Raw genomic sequence first — 17,967 nt, forward strand, 5'->3', positions numbered from 1 at the left:
AGAGCATCAATGAACTGTGGAATAATGACAAGTGGTCAACTGTACACACAACTGGAGCTCCTGAAGAAGAGAGAATAAAGGGGATGGAAAGAAAAAAAAATCTGTAAAAAATGATGGCCAAAAATTTCCTAAATTTGATGAAAATTATAGATCTACAGTTGTAAGAAACTTAATGGAACCCAGGCACAAAAAAGAAGAGAAAGACGGGGAGGAAGAAGAAGAGGAAGAAAAGGAAGAGGGAGAAGTAGAGGAAGAAGGGGAAGAAGAAATTATACCACGGTATATATAATAAACAAATTTTTCAAATTTTCAAATGATAAAAGGAAAATCTTAAAAGTAGTTGGAGGGGAAAATAAAAGGCACGTTACATAGAAAAAAAGAAAGACAGCAGGTGTATAATTGGAAAAAAAATGATGCTAGAAGACAGTTTGGTAACAGGGGAAATCTATCAACCTCAAGTTCTTCACTCAACAGAAATGCCTCTCAAAAAAGGAGGCAAAATAAAGCCTTTTTCAGACAAACAGAAACTGGAAAAAATCCATCATCAGTGACCTGTTCTGAAGAAACGTTTAAGGAAGTCCTTCAGGCAGAAGGACAATATTAGATAGAGAACTGAATTTACTCAAAAGAAGGGAGAACATCAGAAACAGTAGCTGCATGGGTAAATATAAAGAACTTTAAACTTTTTAAAGTCACATTATAATTGACTGCTTAAGCAAAAATAAGAACCATATATTGTGAGGTTTAGAAGTAAAATATAAGACCACAATAGCACAAATGCCTAGAGGGGAAAGATGGAAGTATACTGTTTTAAGGTTCTTATAATACACATGAAGTAGTATAACAGCACTTGATACATTAAAGATGTATATATAGGGGCACCTGGATGACTCAATTGGTTAAGCATCTGGCTTTGGCTCAGGTCATGATCTCATGGTCTGTGGGTTCGAGCCCCGCATCAGGCTCTGTGCTGACAGCTGGGAACCTGGATCCTGTTTTGGATTCTGTGTGTGTGCCTCTCTCTGTCCTTCCCCTGCTCGCATTCTGTTTCTCTCTTTCTCTCTCTCTCAAAAATAAATAAACAATAAAAAAATTTTTGAAGATGTATACTATAGACCCTAAAGCAAGTGTGAAAATAATATAACAATTGTAGTTAGTAAGGCAACAAATGAGATAAGATGGAATCATAAAAAGTCCTCAATCAATACCAATAAAGCAGAGAAAGGGAAAAGGAACAAAACAAATTAGACAAACAGAAAACAAATATCAAGATGACAAATAAACATTACCACACCAATAATCACATAAAATGGAAATGCTCAGATTGTGTGGATAAAAAGCAAGACCCAACTACATGTTGCCTATAACTTAGCAATTATGTTAGAATCAATAACAAGTATCTCTGAAAACCTCACATATTTAATAACTGAATAACACACTTCTAATTAACCCATGAATCCAAAAGAAATCAAACAAAAAATTATAAAGTATTTTGAAGATAATAAAAATGAAAGCATGACATATTATAATTTGAGGGATCCTGCTACAGGAGTATATAGCAGCACCAAACACCTGTGTTAGAAAAGAAGAAAGGTCTCAAATCAATTGTCAGCTCTCCACTTAAGCAACTACAAAAGTAAGGCAAATTAAACTTTTATACAAATGTTCATAGCAGCTTTATTTGTAATAGCCCCAAACTGAAAAAAAATGTCCACCAGTGGGTGAATGGATAAACAAATTGTGGTCTATCCCCACAGCGGAATACTACTCAGCAATAAAAAGGAACAGACTACTACTGATTCATGCTACAATATGGATGAACCTCAAAACTATTATGTGAGCCTAGTTACATTTATATTAAAATTAAGTAAAATTGAACATCCAATTCCTTGGTTACACTAGTCACATTTCAAGAACTCAGTAGCCATACATGGCTAGTGCCTACCACATTGGACAGCACAAGTAGACCACATTCCCATCATCTCATAAAGTTCCACTAGACAGCACTACTCTATACATGGAAATCTTGCAGAACACAAAAAAAGATAGGGTACTCATTAGAAAACTGGCAAAGGATATAAATAAGGCAAACCCAAATGGCTAATAAGTATACGAATGACTAATAAGTATATGCTCTACCGCAGTAATGAAAGAATGAGGCATCACTTTATACTCATTTGATGGGCTGAAATTTGAAAGTTGGATAATGTCAAACGTTTGCAAGCTTGCAGGAAATGAAAGCTTCATACTTTGATGGTGAGAGGAAAAGACTGGTGCAACCATTCTCAAGAGCAATCTGACACTATCTAATGACATTATCAGATGTATCTGTGACCCTGCAAGCCCTCTGTGTAGACCCTGCTTGGAAAGTTACACACTGCAAACAGCAACTAGAAGCAGAGCACTCACTGTACCAAATGTATAGTGGAGATTTAAAAGCAGCAAAAGGGCTGTAAATTAAAGTTGAGGGATCTTTTTTTCCCTCCAGCTTTATTGTGATAAATTGACAATATAATATTGCATAAGTTTAAGGTTTACAATGTGTTGATTTGATATAGTTACATGTCACAAAATGATTACCACCATACTCTTAGCTACCACCTTCATCCATCACATAGATAACATTTTTGTGTGTGAGCACATTGAAGATCCGCTCTCTTAGCAGCATTCAAGTGTATGATACAGTGTTAACAGCTATAATCACCATGCAGTTTATTAGATCCCCAAGTTGTTAATCTTATAACTGGAAATTTGTATTTTATCCAGTACCTCCCCACTTCCCCCACCCTCCAACCACCACTGGTAACTAACACTCTACTCTTTCTCTGAGTTTGACATTTTTAGATTCTACATATAAGTGATATCATACGGTATTTGTCTTTCTCTGCTTTTTTTCACTGAGCATGTTCTCAAGATTGATCCACGTTGTCACAAATGGCAGAATTTCCTTCTTTTTCACAGCTGAATAACATTCTATTGTGGATATATCTGTACATATTCCTATACCTATACCCATATCTATCATATCTTCTTTAACCATTCATGTGGTGATGGACACTTAGGTTGTTCCCATATCTTGGCTATTGTGAATAGTGCAGCAGTGAACATGGGAGTGCAGATACCTCTACAAGATCTTGATTTTAATTCCTTAGGATATATACCCAGAAGTGGGATTGCTAGGTCATATGGTATCATATCAGAGTTGGACTCTGGAGGAGGGGACAAATGGGAGTGGCACCCAGAGGTGAGGAAAACACAAAGCAAAATAGGGCTTACATTGACTGGTTAAGACAGTATAGGTTTATAAAGAGTATCTCTGCCCTTATGAAGACAAAAAGAGAAAGGTTAGGACTGAAAGTATGGTGCTTAGAAAGAGAGACAGTAATTCAAAAAGTCAGTCATATGGAAACAACTTTGAAGGGGAGCTTTATTTTCCCTTCACTCCCTACTTTACTATCCTACTCTAGCTCCAGAGGAACAAATCAAAGAGGAAATTAGATTCTTTGCAATTGGATTCTCTAAAAATGGTGATAAATAATATTTTCTCTCAAGGGAATGAAAATACACTGCAGGTTGAAGCTGGTACTTATCTAAATTTCATTTCACTCATAGTAAAGTAGCAAGAGACAGTATGATTTATACCTAATGGGTAGTATCAGGAAAATGTGGAAAAGACTTTTAGCAGTAGCATGCTACCAAGAAACAAGGCAGGATGCCACAAAAACACCTTCACTATTTCCTATCACTTGTAGAATGAGATCATTCACCATCCTGCTCCTACTGACCCTTTCCATTCTCAATTTCCATCCCATCCCTAGTAATGGGAGCTCAGCTTCACCCAGACTGACTCACTGTTCTACCAGGAGTCCTTGAGATTTCCTAACCACCTGCCTAGAAAACAACCCTTGCTAATGCCTCTTCAGTGGCCTGTTCAATCTCTACCCATCTCTTGTGATTCTTTCAGATCTCTCTTGTCCTAAGTTAGTGCCCCACTTATGAACTGCTAGAGCACTTGATGTCTACACCATTTATTGGCTGATATTTCCCTTCAGCATTTTGAATATAATCATTCATTGTCTTCCAGATTCCACTGTTCTGCTTGGAAGTCAACTATAAATAAATGTATGGCTCAATATCTTGAATCAATTTTTAAAAATTCTTAACCATTAACTCTTCAAAAACTTCTGTCCCAATCATCCTCTCCTCTTCTTACAGGATTCTATTCTGCAACTTCCTTGTCTCTTATCTTTGTTTTTTTTTTCATTGTTTCATCTCTCAATACTGTATTCTGAATATTGTCTTCTAATCCATCTATTTATTAGTTTTCTCTTCAGCTGTCTGTTCTGCTATTAAACCCATCATCCACTGAGTTATTAATTTTGATTGTTGTACATACCATTCTAGAATTTCCCTTCAGTTTCTTTTTTATAGTTTATATTTCTCTATCAAAGTACTATCACATCTTTCATCTCTCAATGAATGCAGCAAGCACAATTATCTTAAAGTCTGAGTTTTATCACTTCATTCTCTAGATCTCCTATGGGTGTCTGGTTTCTGCTAATTATCATTTATATTGTTTTGTTCTCTTGTGTGCCTGGTCAGTTTTGTTTTGTTTTGTTTTGTTTTTCAGGTAAAATCCACGTAACATCAAGATAACCACGTTAAAGTGTGCAATTCAGTGGCATTTAGTACACTCACAATGTTGTGTTATCACTACCTCTATTTAGTTCTCAAATATTTTCATCACCCCCAAAGAAAACCCTGTACCTGTTAAGTAGTCACTTCCTACTTCTCCTAGTCCCCCCCCTGGAAACTACCAATTTGCTTTCTGCCTCTGTTTATGTCTTTATATTAAGTAGGTTTCTTGGAGACAGCAGGTAGCTGGGTCTTACTTTGCTTGGGTCCCCTTCTCTGTACTGTCACCTGAAAACTCTCAAATAAGCTTAGAATAGTTATCTGTTTCCCTTATCTCAGGGAACATTGTCATTGGTCGCCTGAGGTGCAATCTCTTCAAAACAATTGTTTTGTATAGTTTGTTCATTGTTCTTTTTTTGGCTGTTTCAGGTAGGAGGACAAATGCAGTCTCTTGTTACTCCACCTTGGTGAGGGGCAGAATTCTGCCCTTTTAAAACACAATTTATGTGCTTCAGTTTATCAGTTACTCATTCTATTCAATTTTAATTTTAATTAATTAATTAAATTTTAGTTGTGCCTTTTTAAAAAGTTTATTTATTTTAAGAGAGAGAGAGAGCAGGGAAGGGGCAGAGAGAGAGAGAGAGAGAGAGAGAGAATCCCAAGCCAACTCTGCAAGGTCAGTGCACAGACTGATGCAGGGCTTAATCTCATGAACCATGAGATCATGACCTGAGCTGACATCATGAGTTGGACACTCAACCAACTGAACCACCCTGGTGCCCCTTAATTTTAGTTTGTTTGTTTGTTTGTTTGTTTGTTTTTTGAGGCATGATGTCATTTGATCACATTTTTACCAAGACATTCGCCATCCTGAAATCATTCTCTGATAACTTATAGTGCAATAAAATAGACCCACTTTTTTCCAAGTTAACCTCTTTTGCCTATAACCAGCAAGTGCCAACCTCCACACCCTCTTTTTCCCTGGGACTGATGCATGTGTTTATGTGTTTATGACTAGGTGTCTCTAGTCATCAGATACACTGTAACTATAGCTTGCCTATCTCCTAAAATTGGGATCATTCCCCTAGGATATCCATAGAACACTTGGGCTCTACGCAAGCCTCTTCAGAGCTCTGGGGGGGTTGATACTTGTTTTTAAATCCAATATAGTTAACTTTTGGTGTTGGTAGACTTTTAGAAGTAATTTTTGGGGTGCTTGGGTGGCTCAGTCAGTTGAGCATCTGACTTTGGCTCAGGTCACGATCTCATGGTTCGTTGAGTTCAAGCCCCACGTTAGGCTGGCTGTAGACAGTGCAGGGCCCACTATAGGTCCTCTGTACTCCTCTGTCTGCTCCTCCCCTGCTTGCTCTCTCTCTCTCTCTCTCAAAAAGAAATAAACATTTTTTAAAAAGTCAATATTTTGAGGGGCGCCTGGGTGGCGCAGTCGGTTAAGCGTCCGACTTCAGCCAGGTCACGATCTCGCGGTCCGTGAGTTCGAGCCCCGCGTCGGGCTCTGGGCTGATGGCTCGGAGCCTGGAGCCTGTTTCCGATTCTGTGTCTCCCTCTCTCTCTGCCCCTCCCCCGTTCATGCTCTGTCTCTCTCTGTCCCAAAAATAAATAAAAAATGTTGAAAAAAAAAAATTTAAAAAAAAAAGTCAATATTTTGATAATTATTGAAACTGGATGATGGATAAGTGGTAACTTGCCACCCTACTCTCTACTTTTGTGTTTGCCAGTAATTTTTCATTAAAAAAAGTTTAAAAACAGATATGGGAATAGATGTAGAGATATATATTGATAACAAAATAAAACACAAACTAAATGTATGATAATAGAGGTTTGTTAAATAAATTATGATATATATATTTTTTTAATTTTTTTTTCAACGTTTTTTATTTATTTTTGGGACAGAGAGAGACAGAGCATGAACGGGGGAGGGGCAGAGAGAGAGGGAGACACAGAATCGGAAACAGGCTCCAGGCTCCGAGCCATCAGCCCAGAGCCCGACGCGGGGCTCGAACTCACGGACCGCGAGATCGTGACCTGGCTGAAGTCGGACGCTTAACCGACTGCGACTGCGCCACCCAGGCGCCCCTATGATATATTTATAGTACAGAATACATAAAGCAGCCTTTTAAAATAATTTTATTGAGCACTTGCTATTTATAAGGATAGATATTTATAATATATTGTAAAAAATTAAAAATCAAACCTTTTAAAATTAAAACAAAAGAGGGGCTCAGTTGGTTGAGCATCGGACTCTTGATTTCTACTCAGGTCACTATCTCATTGTTCATGGGTTTGAGCTCCGCATCGGGCTCCACGCTGCTTGGGATTCTCTGTCTTTCTCTCTCCCTGCTCCTCCTGTGCTTTCTCTCTCACAAGATGAATAAACTTTTAAAAAAATTTTAAAAAGAAGTAATTTTCAGTTACATGAAGATTTTTCTGAGTTATTTTCTCCTCTTTCCTTGTTATTTATTTATACTTTTTTTTTTTTTTTTTTTTTTTGCCATCCACCTGTAGTGCTTGCAAATAATCAGATACTGGACACTTGCCAGTCCAGACGATCCTAGAGTGGGACTTTCGCTAAGAACCACTGGCCCTATGATATACATGTCATCAGGTGTGATAACAGTCTTATCAGAGGTGGAACTCCGTCAGTGTCCCTCCCAATGACTGACTCGTTACCATCTTGGCCTTAACATGCTACAACCAAGGAGCATTTAAACACAAAGCAGGCTTTTCATCACTGCTCAAACCTCACCCATCATAAAGACACCTTCCCTGCACTTATTGCCCCGTTTCTCCCCACGCTTTCTCAGCCAGAGTTGTTGAAAGAACTGTCTGCACTTGCCTCTTCTGTTTCTTCACACCTAGCCTGATTGTGATCTGGCTTCTCTACCCCACCCCAAGCCTCCCTGAGCATCTCTCACCAGCTCCTGCAATTGCCCTTTAGGTCTTGTCCTGCTTACATGGGCAGTGTCTGACACTGCAGACCCATACCCTTCTCTTCCCCCGCTTCTCTTTCACCCCTCCACTCGCTTTCTGCCCCTCTTTGTGTTCCTTCTCGGTTTTGGTGATGGTCCTGTAGGCTTTGTTCCAGCCCCTTCTCTTCTTCCAGTAGAACTCATGGGCTCCTGTGGCTTTGAGGACCTCAACCTTGATGGAGGGATGGGAGTGAAGAATGAAGACTCTGTAGACCGGGGGTGTGTGCCAGGCCTTGGACTAGACCCTGAGCAGATTGCTAGGGAAGAGAATTAGGTTAGTTGGAAGAGAATGGGGATGTTAATGACATGGCTGCTGCTTCCAGGTGTGGCACCTAAACACCGACAAGTCAGTATCACTGTGGATCCAGAATAGGGGAAATGTAAAATATGCAAGGCAATGCATTCCCACAAACAAATTATAACATCTGATATTTCAGGCAAGCACAGAGCAGTATATCAAGCTAGAGCACTGAATAAGGCTTCATTGTCTCAAAGTTCTAAGAGAAGTATGATTTATGTGTTGAAACTCCCCTCCCTGGGGGGAATGAGCCATTCAGATGCATTTGTTCCAGCTTGCTTTATACACGCGTATGTCATACAGAGAAATGATGGAGGACATTATCCTTCTATGGCTGCTGGTTCAAACACCAGGACCTATCAAACATGATTATGTCTAATTGCCAGCCTCAGCCACCCATCAGCTATGAAGAGCCACTTGGAGAGCACTGATGTGGCACTTTGCCAGCCCCTGCACCAGGCAAATAATTGTCTACCTCAAATGAAGGATGGAGGGCAGAAGGGTTGAGGGAAACCATGCCAGGCCATACCTGCCTCACTCCCTCTGCAGCACATCCTGTCTTAAGACCCCTTGGAGGGCATCAGTGATGGGGGTAGGGGGTAAGGTCAGTTTGTTCTAGACCAGTCTGCTCCAGACCCCGGTCAGCTCAGCTGAGCCTGTGTGTGTGTGTGTGTGTGTGTGTGTGTGTGTGTGTGTGTGTGTGGTAAAAGGACTAGAGCTTATTAGCTGGATAAAACTGCAGACTTCCAGTCACTCCAACCATCCAGATCTGTTTCCAATCTATTTCCCCTCCCTTGCAGTGGAGCTCCCTAAATGTTCATGCCCTGAAGACTCTATCACATATGACTCTCCTTGTGGCTGATTTCTACTCATCTCCTTATTATGCAGTGACTTTAGCCCCTGACTGACTGACCCAGTCCTCTCCACCCTTCTGCTGTCCTTCCATACCATGGATGAAACACCAAACTCTGGCTTCTCAGTCCTTCATTATCTCCACAACCATCCACTCCCTCCAGAACAGCTCACTACCAATGTCCACAGCTTAACCCCAGATCTTATTTTCACAAGTGAATGTACCACCTTCAAAAGCCATCATCTCCTGTGGTTCCCACTCTGCAAAATCCCAGCTCCAATACTTGGACCCACAGGACATGGAGTGCAGGGCCAATGTTTCATTTTCTTCCTCATCTGGCTTGGACAATCTGTGGTCTAGCACATCACCACTTGCCTTCCGCTATCCTTCATCACCTTGCAGCTTTTCTCTACCCCAGTGCCGGTTAACCAGAACCATTCAGCCATCAGACCTGAGGAGCAGGTAACAGAGACAGTGGTGTCACAGCCGGGAAAGTTCTTCCACAGATCTCAAATGAGCACCAGTCCTGCCAGCCAAGCTCACCATACTCCTTAGACAAGTTCACATCCCCTTCCTCTGAACAGCCTATTTCACATCTTCCCCCTTCTCCTTTACTCCCCCATCCCATTTGAAGCTTTTCTGAGTGAGATCCACTGCTTCTGGGAGAAGTGAAAGCCCTCTGCTCCTAGGAGTAGGACAGGAACACTCTTGGGGGCAGGATCCGACAAGAGAATAAAGCCCAGAGCTGCTGCCACTCCTTATGGCCACTCCATGGACTCCTAACTCTGGCATCCAATGCCAGCCTGGCCTTTCTGTGGAGCAAACAGGCTTCATGGAGATGGGGGTCAGAGAGTATCACTCTCTTCCCCTACGGTGGGGTTGGTTCTTCCGTGCCCTGTGGAGAGACACTTGGGAAACTCCTAAGAGTAACAAAAGGCTCTCTAGTCACTGCAGAATCATTAAAGTGTGGTGGTAATAATAATAATAATAATAATAATAATAATAATAATAATAAACTTTAAACTTCATGTTTGGGCTGGGTTTTACCTCCTCTGCCAGGTCACCTGCAGGGGAAAATCCTGATAGATTCTTCTTTTCTCTCCAACCTCTTTCATGACTTTCATTCCACCCTTTACCTTGGTTTTTGACCCCACCCAGGGTGGAGGCGAAAGTAGGGCAGGAAAGCTCTCACACGACTTGGAATTCCATTGATGATCTGTCGTCAGCTGTCCCCATGAAACAAGCGCTTTCCTCCCTGAGGTAATTTTGTGGGGTTTTTAGAGATTCCACACTGTCTGGGGATCTTTTCCCGGCCAGTCACTCAAGACCCGTTCCTCAACCTTTATGTGTCTGATGGAGTCTCCGACCTTACTCTGCTGTGGGGTCCTGCTCGTCAGGCAGCCTTCTTGGTTGGGATATCAAATAATCCCATGCCAGCTTTCTCACTTGAGTGACCCAAGCCTGATCCTTGGAAAATCCATATTCCCTGTGCTCCTACAAACTGTGGGAGCACAGGTCCCTCCCATGCAGCCCCCCTGATTCCTTCTTCCACAGCATAGGCTGAGGCCAGCACCACCAGCAGCTCTTAAACCTCTTTTCTAGGCCAGAGATAAGAGGTTAGCTGGTGATGAGCACTGGGTGTTGTATGGAAACCAATTTGACAATAAATTTAATATACTGAAAAAAAAAAAAAAGAGGTTAGCTGGCATCACAGAACCAGTTTCTGGAAACCTCCTTTGTAAGTAGTCTTGACCGTCACTTGGGAAAGCAGCACCCATCGTTCAGGCTGAACTGGGCCAACTCTAGCTCCACTTTCAAATCCTGCCATGCTAGACTGCACGTGCAGTGAACAACCAGTTTGCTTGTGGCTGCTATTGTTGCTCACGGCTGCTGTTCTTCTGCAGCAGGAAGTCAGCAAAAGCCAAAAACCAGACATGTCCTAAAGAGGACTGGGCAACCGGATCAGTTTAACACATCACGGAAGGTTCAGCCCTTCCTCAGGCCCAGAAAAGCTGCCCCCGTTGCAGGCTGTAGGAGACTTTGCTCCAGGATAGAAATAAAAACATTTGTATACAACAGGTGGTTTGTCACGGCAACCAATATGGCATCTTTTGGCCCATTTTCATACCTAGAAACTCAAATGTGAGCAGAAATGGTAGTGAGTCCTCCGGTTTGGTCTGTGTGCCCCAGGTGCCTGGGGCTGACTCCCCAGATGGTGAAGCCACTGCACTTAGCACTGAAACAACTCACTCTTTCAAACAGAGAGAAATTTAGCACAAAGAGATGTTTACAGAGGTGTTCTAAGGACTGGGATGAGGTGGGAGCTTCCAGAGAAGGAAAGGAGATCAGAAAAGCTATAAGGACTGAGTTATAAAACATGATCAGCACATATGGCAAGTCATATTTGACCAACTTAGAAGAAGCCTCTTGGAGATCATTCAGTCTTCCCTTGACTTTCACAGAGGAAGAAATAATAGTAGTAATAATAACAGCTACATTTTTTAGGGTAGACACTTAGGAAATACTACTTCATTTATTACCTCATTTATTTCTCAGGACATTCCTATGAGGTAATTACCGTTGCCTCACCATTGCCTTCATTTTACAGGCTAGGAAACTGAGATTCCAAGAGGTAAATTCACTTGCCCCAGGTGCCCTGGCCAGGAAGGACAGCACCAGGAGGACAGCCTGTGCATTATGATCCCTAGTTTGGTGTGATTTCCATGACACCATTATACTGCACAGAAGACAAGCTCAGTTAAAAATCCTCTCCTAGGAACACCTGAAAGGGTAGTTACATGCCTTTTCTACTTCTCAAGTCCAGAGTTCAGGAGCAGAGCCATTGCTTGAATTCAATTGAGATCCCAAAAGTAGGGCGTGCAGAGGCCACAAAAGGAAAAATGGAGATGTGGAAACAGTGTCAGCCATATTCAAGAGAACCCCATGGATCCTGAGAGTCAGCCTGTTTCCAGGCCTTGAGAGGGGTGAGCTAACCAGGTGACAGATGTCATACCATGGGGAAAGAAGGAGGACAATGCCGGTGGTGGGAGAGGAGAGAGTAAGAGACCAGGGAGTCTCAAGGAAGGAAACAGGCTAAGAAGAACAACAACCATGTCAGAGGTCACAAGAGCTTAGAGGTCCTGCATAAGTTAGCCTAGGTTTGATATATGAGAGCAAACCTTCAGATGAGCAGGAGAGGCCTGAAGGAAAGCTCCAGTCTCTAAGAGAAAAGGGCCCTGGACAAGGAAATGGCCTCTGTGAGAGGGTGACGTACACCCAAAGACAGCCATGGGGGTTGGCAGGGCAGGGTATGTGTGTGGAAGTCATGGGGCCTTGAGGGAACACAGCAGGCTGCAAGGGGCACAGAAGGGAGAACAGACCTGACTCTGCCCAGAGTTTGCAGGCAGAGTCTTGGTGGTGAAACCTTTCAGCCCCACCCCCCAAGTCTTCTAGTGTACTATTTCCTGCATTCCCATGGCCCTCAGCGCTCCCAGGTGATCTCTCCATGTGCAGGCTATCCCATCCCCACTGCCTCATCCAAATGCATCACTGACATTGCCCCAACCCCACCCCACCATTCCAACCTCTTCAGAGAAGCACCCCCAACTCATGGTCTGTGGGACTCCTTGGGCCCTTAGCATGCCCTCCAAATGTACTGTTCTTTTCCCCTCTGTGACCCCATCAGATTGTGAATGCTTTGAATCACGCCTTATTTGTCTGGACATCCCTTTAACAGCGCCCAGGACTCAAAGATGGTTGTTTAGATATTAACAATAGCAGTATGAACACAATACCAAAACGGAAGTACATGGTGCTTGGCTGGTAATAGCCAAAAGCCACCCAGGAAACAATGGAGTTGAAAATCTTATTCACCTTGTGCCCTCTTGTGGAGAAGAGAGCAAAGAACACTATATCACCACTTGGGAAGACAGATTTACATCTTTCCCTTATCACCTCCTCCTTTTCTAAATAGTTACAATACAGAGCTAATGAATAAAAATATATTTAAATATAAATATGTTATTCTATGTTTAACTTTAACGTACTATTACTCTATATTTAAACATAACTACATTATATCTAAATAGAGTTATAATACAATATTAATGAATCATCTTTACCGTATTATGATTTTGATTTCATAAATACTGTTTGAAGATGAACCAGGAAGTATTGTATAATTATATGTTCTTTCTGGTAACATCCTTGTGCATTTTTGCTCCTGCAAAATCATAATGCTGCTTCATTTTCTATTTGCTAGTTTTCTAAGTACTTATCAAAACTAATGCTCAAACTCTCTACTGACACTGTAGTAAGGTCCTTTCAATTTTTTTTTTTTTTTAATCTGGAACCTCCAACAATACTACTTTTAAAAATCATTAGAGCAGCGCACCTGGTTGGCTCAGTTGATGGAGCATGTGACTTGTGCTCTCACAATCATGACTACAAGCCCTATGTTAGGCACAGAGCTTCCTTAAAAAGAAAGGAAAGAAGGAAGGAAGGAAAAAAAATTATTGGAGCTATCTTCAGTGTTACCGCTCAAATGAGATTATTTACCCTCTCATTTTTTGTACAGCAATAATCATCCTTTTTGGTCTTGCCTTTTTGGTCTTTTGATGAATAGAAGTTCAGAATTTTTATAAGTCCAGTTTATAATTTTTCCCTTTGGGACTAGTGCTTTTAGTGTCCTGTTTTTAAAATCACTCCCTATTCTAATACCTTGAAGATGCTTTCCTATATTGCATCCCAAAATCTTTATTGTTTTGCTTTTCACAATTAGGTCTACGATTGACTTGGAAATTATTTTTGTATATGGTGTAAGGTAAGGATTAAATTTTTATCTACTTTTTCTATATAGATACTTTATTGAGTCAACAGCATTTATAAAAGACCATCTTTCACCCACTATTCCGCAGCACTGTTCATGTCAACCATCAAATAACCATGTATGTGGGAATCTATTCCTGGAACCTTTAATCTCTTCCACTGATATGTTTACTATCCCTACATTAATACTACACTGTTTTAGTTACTGCACACTGTTAATCAACTTGGGAGCCAACAGGGCAAACCCTACCACCTCATTCTTCTCCTTTAAGAGTGTTTTGGCTCCTCTTAACTCTTTGCATTTCCATACAAACCTTAGTATCAGTTTTTTAATTTCCAGAAAAAGTGCTGCAATTTTTACTGGGGTTGCAATGAATCTACAGATAATTTTAGAAAAAATTGTCATTTCACAATATCAGGTCTTCTAACCCATGAACACAGGATATCACTCCATTTATTTAGGTTATCTTTAATTTCTGTCAGTATTCTTTTACTGGTTTCTAAATAATATTCTCTAAAAATTTCATTTTATACACTGTTGATTTTTAAAAATTATGGTAATATATGCATAACATAAAATTTGCCATCTTAACTATTCAGTGTACAGTTGATACTCATGTTGTTGTGCAAACAATCTCCAGAATTCTTTCCATCTTGCAAAACTGAAACTGTACCCATTAAACAACAGCTCCCTATTCCCCCTCCCCTGGCAACCTCCATTCTATTTTCTATCTCTATGAATTTCACTACTCTATTGATTCCAATCATATACGTGGAATTACATAGTGTTTGTCTTTTTGTGACTGACCTATTTCACTTAGCATAATAGCCTCAAGATTCATTCATGTCACAGCATGTGTCAGAATGATATTCCATTGCATGTCAAACGCCACTTTGTTTATCCCTTCATCTCTCAGTAAACACTTGTTTGGCTTTCACCTTCCAGTTATTGTAAATAATGCTTCTATGACCATGGGTGTACAAATATCTCTTTAGGACTCTGTTTTCAATTCTTCTAAGATTATACATGGAAGTGGAATTACTGGATCATACAATATTTTTAATTTTTTGAAGAACTATAGTATGTCATTTTAATTCTTTTTACATAATTATTTATAAGTAATGGGAAAAAGTCAAATTACAAATGTTATAGAGTATATCTTTTAAAGAATGTAATGATAAAATATGTAATGATAAAATATTTTACATAAGTCATTGCTACATGTCAAACAAAAACTGATGAAAAAATTTTAATGCGTATTTATTTATTTATTTATTTTTTTAATGCGTATTTATTTTTGAGAAAGTGCAAGTGGGGGAGGGGCAGAGAGGGGCAACAGAAGATCTGAAGTGGGGCTCAAATTCACAAACCATGAGATCATGACCTCAGCCAAAGTCAGACACTCAACGGACTGGGCCACCCAGGATGAAATCTTGTTTAATTCCCAAGTGGTTTTGAGAAATTGCATATTAATGTCAAAAGTACCCTCTAGTTGGGGCACCTAGGTGGCTTAGTCAGTTAAGCTTCTGACTCTTGGTTTCGGCTCAGGTCATGGTCTCATGGTTTCATGAGTTCGAGCCCCACATTAGGCTCTGTGCTGACAGCATGAAGCCTGCTTGGGATTCTCTCTCCCTCTCTCTCTGTCTCTTCCCTGCTCACACCGTCTCTGTCTCTCTCAAAAACAAATAAACTTAAAAAGTACTCTTCAGTCAAATGAGGTTGGGAAACACAATATTAACTGAAACTGAATTTGGAGCAAGAAGCACATTAACCAGTGCAGCAAGTGAGGAAGGACAGCTATTTAATTAAGAGGTAATCATTGAGTGCATATTCATACGTGTGTTTTTGATGGATAATGAAAAAAAAAAAAAAGAGAGACAGACACAGTCCTAAAAGAGCTCAGGATCTAGAGGGCTGGAACTGGTGGAAAGGCAGTATAATACATCAAATAATTAGTTGAAAATTACATTCAGAGTATAATTAGGTGCTAAATGTGTGATGTAGTCAAGTTCTTCAGGGACATGAGAGGGGAAAATCACTATAGGGTAAGGTAATTGGAAGAAACTTCATGGTGAAAAGAAGTCATGTCTCAAATTTGAAAGAACAGCTCAAGCAAAAGCAGTGATACAAATGAGGCTAGCCCTCTCGCTATTCAGCTTCCATGTGCACCCTTCCATACATTTTTGAACTTTTGTACATCAATAACACAATTCCAATTTTTCTTGTGACAAAATACAACTATCTAGTAGTTGTAAAGGTAAAGTTCTTACCTTTTCCTCAAAATATGGAGAGCACAGTCCCAACAGTCAATGTATCCATCACTGATAATCTTAATTACTCCTCAAATTCTGGCAGCATCCCACTCCTCAAATTCTGTTACCTAATGAATAAATTGTGAAGTTAGCTTTCCCCTATACATACATAAAATAGCAATGGGAAGGAAATAGAAGAAAATGGTTGGCACATAAAATAAACAACGTATATAATAAACAAACAGGAAATATACAAAGCTATTACTGTCACAGTTTCCGTGATTTGCTGTGAGGCTGTCAATGATATCTCCATCTTCCTTCTTCTGCTACCCAGTCCACATTTCCCCCATCCTCAGCCAGAAATTCAGCTGGAGTGATCCAAACCTTCACTCGTAGGCACCTCCAGGCAACTCTTTTGGCTTCATAGTCCTTCTTATCTGCATTGTACAGCAACTCAAGTTTATGCACCTCACCTAGAGTGACTTTTTTTTTTTCCAGTTGGTTCAATGGCCTAAGAAGTCTAAAATGTCCAGGAGGCATTCTCACTTTCCAATTCAATTGAACCATTGTGTCTGCTAGTGGAAGCATTCCTCCCTTGGAGACTGACTTCCATAACGGCATTGCTCAAGGTTTCTGGGGCAGGAAGAATAATTCTGCAAATGGATTATTGAGTTTAAGAGTGAGAGCAGCCACTCCCACTTCTACCCCTTGATGCCCAGATCCATATGTTCTGGCTATGAGAGAGAAAACACTATATAACAGTTGCTGATTCAAAGCATCTACTGTATACTGAGAAAACACTATATAACAGTTGCTGATTCAAAGCATCTACTGTATACTGAGAAAACACTATATAACAGTTGCTGATTCAAAGCATCTACTGTATACTGAATCACATTGTTTTGGGGTATTGTCTCCCAATTGGCACCACTGCTGAGGCTTCAATGAGCCATTCCAACTTTAAATTAGGCCATCTGCTCCTAGGTGATGGAATATGTGAGTAAAACCAGATGATCCCATAAGCATAAGCCCCATGCCGTATTTCCTTTGCTGTGGAATGAGCTCCTAGATAAGAGGCAATGCTGTGCAGAATACCAAGACGATGGATAAAGCATTCCATAAATACTTCCGCAAGTACACAGATGGTACGCCTGGCTGAAGGATTATGTTAAGGGAAGGCAAATCCATATTCAGAAAACATGTATATTCAGTGAGGATGTCTCTCTGCCTCCTCTATGAAAAAAGAGGCCCAGTGTAATCAGTCTGCCACCAGGTGGCTGGTTGGTCCCCACGGGAAGTGGTGCCATATGAGGGGCCTCCTGTTGGTCTCTTCGGTTGACAGATTAAGTACTCAGCAGTAATGTTAGACAGGTCAGCACTGGGTAGGGGAAGTCCACATTTTTGAACCCCATGCATAGCTTCCATCCCTGCCATTGTGGCCACTTTACGGCTCAACGAGCAAGCACAGGATTACTAGGTTAAAAGACTGATTTATATCCATGGAGTATCAGCCTGATTATTAGAAGTCTCCTCTATACTGGCCATGGCTCACCACACAGCAGATATGTCTCTATTGTTCCAGGGTAATGGAACTTGCTGGAAGTCTTTTCTCCAGAGTGCAAGCAAAAGTCATTTACTGGGAGGTTATCTCACTAGAGGTACTCTGCTATGAAACTGCCCATGAGGGTGCAGGAGAAAATTGCTGCCAGGGCAATCTCCTGCTGGATCCAGGAGAGCTACATGCTGAGTCTGTAGAGTCAGCACACCAGAACCAGGAAGGGAGCCCCTTTCCCCTGCAAAGTCTCTCCAGAGCCTCCCACTGACAATTCATAACATTATGCTTGTTGGCAAAGGAAAAATATTTAAAAGGTCCATTTCATGTTTACAGACAGCAAAGGATGAATTTCAATAAACTGCTAGCTATCAAAGGCATGTAATGGGGTGAATAGTGTCCTCCCAAAATTCATGTCCACCTGGAAACTCAGAATGTGACCTTCTTTAGAAAAGTACATTTTGGGGGCAGATGCAATTAGTTAAGATGAGGTCAGACTGGATGAGGGTGGGCCCTAAATCCAATGATTGGTGGCTTTTTAAAAGGAGATGAGACATGGAGC

General features: G+C 40.8%; 1 long non-coding RNA gene across 2 annotated transcripts in view; it reads right to left on the reverse strand.

The window, feature by feature from the left end:
- The window catches only part of LOC131490197 (uncharacterized), a 71,040-nt gene that overhangs the window by 44,509 nt on the left and 8,564 nt on the right, over window positions 1–17,967 (reverse strand). For both annotated transcript variants that reach the window (XR_009250986.1, XR_009250985.1), the window contains one exon: window positions 15,872–15,981. This is a non-coding gene — a long non-coding RNA (uncharacterized LOC131490197). The remainder of the gene's footprint in view (window positions 1–15,871; window positions 15,982–17,967) is intronic.

The sequence above is a fragment of the Neofelis nebulosa genome, chromosome 11 (genome assembly GCF_028018385.1).
Source record: "Neofelis nebulosa isolate mNeoNeb1 chromosome 11, mNeoNeb1.pri, whole genome shotgun sequence".
In the NCBI taxonomy this organism is placed as follows: domain Eukaryota; kingdom Metazoa; phylum Chordata; class Mammalia; order Carnivora; family Felidae; genus Neofelis; species Neofelis nebulosa.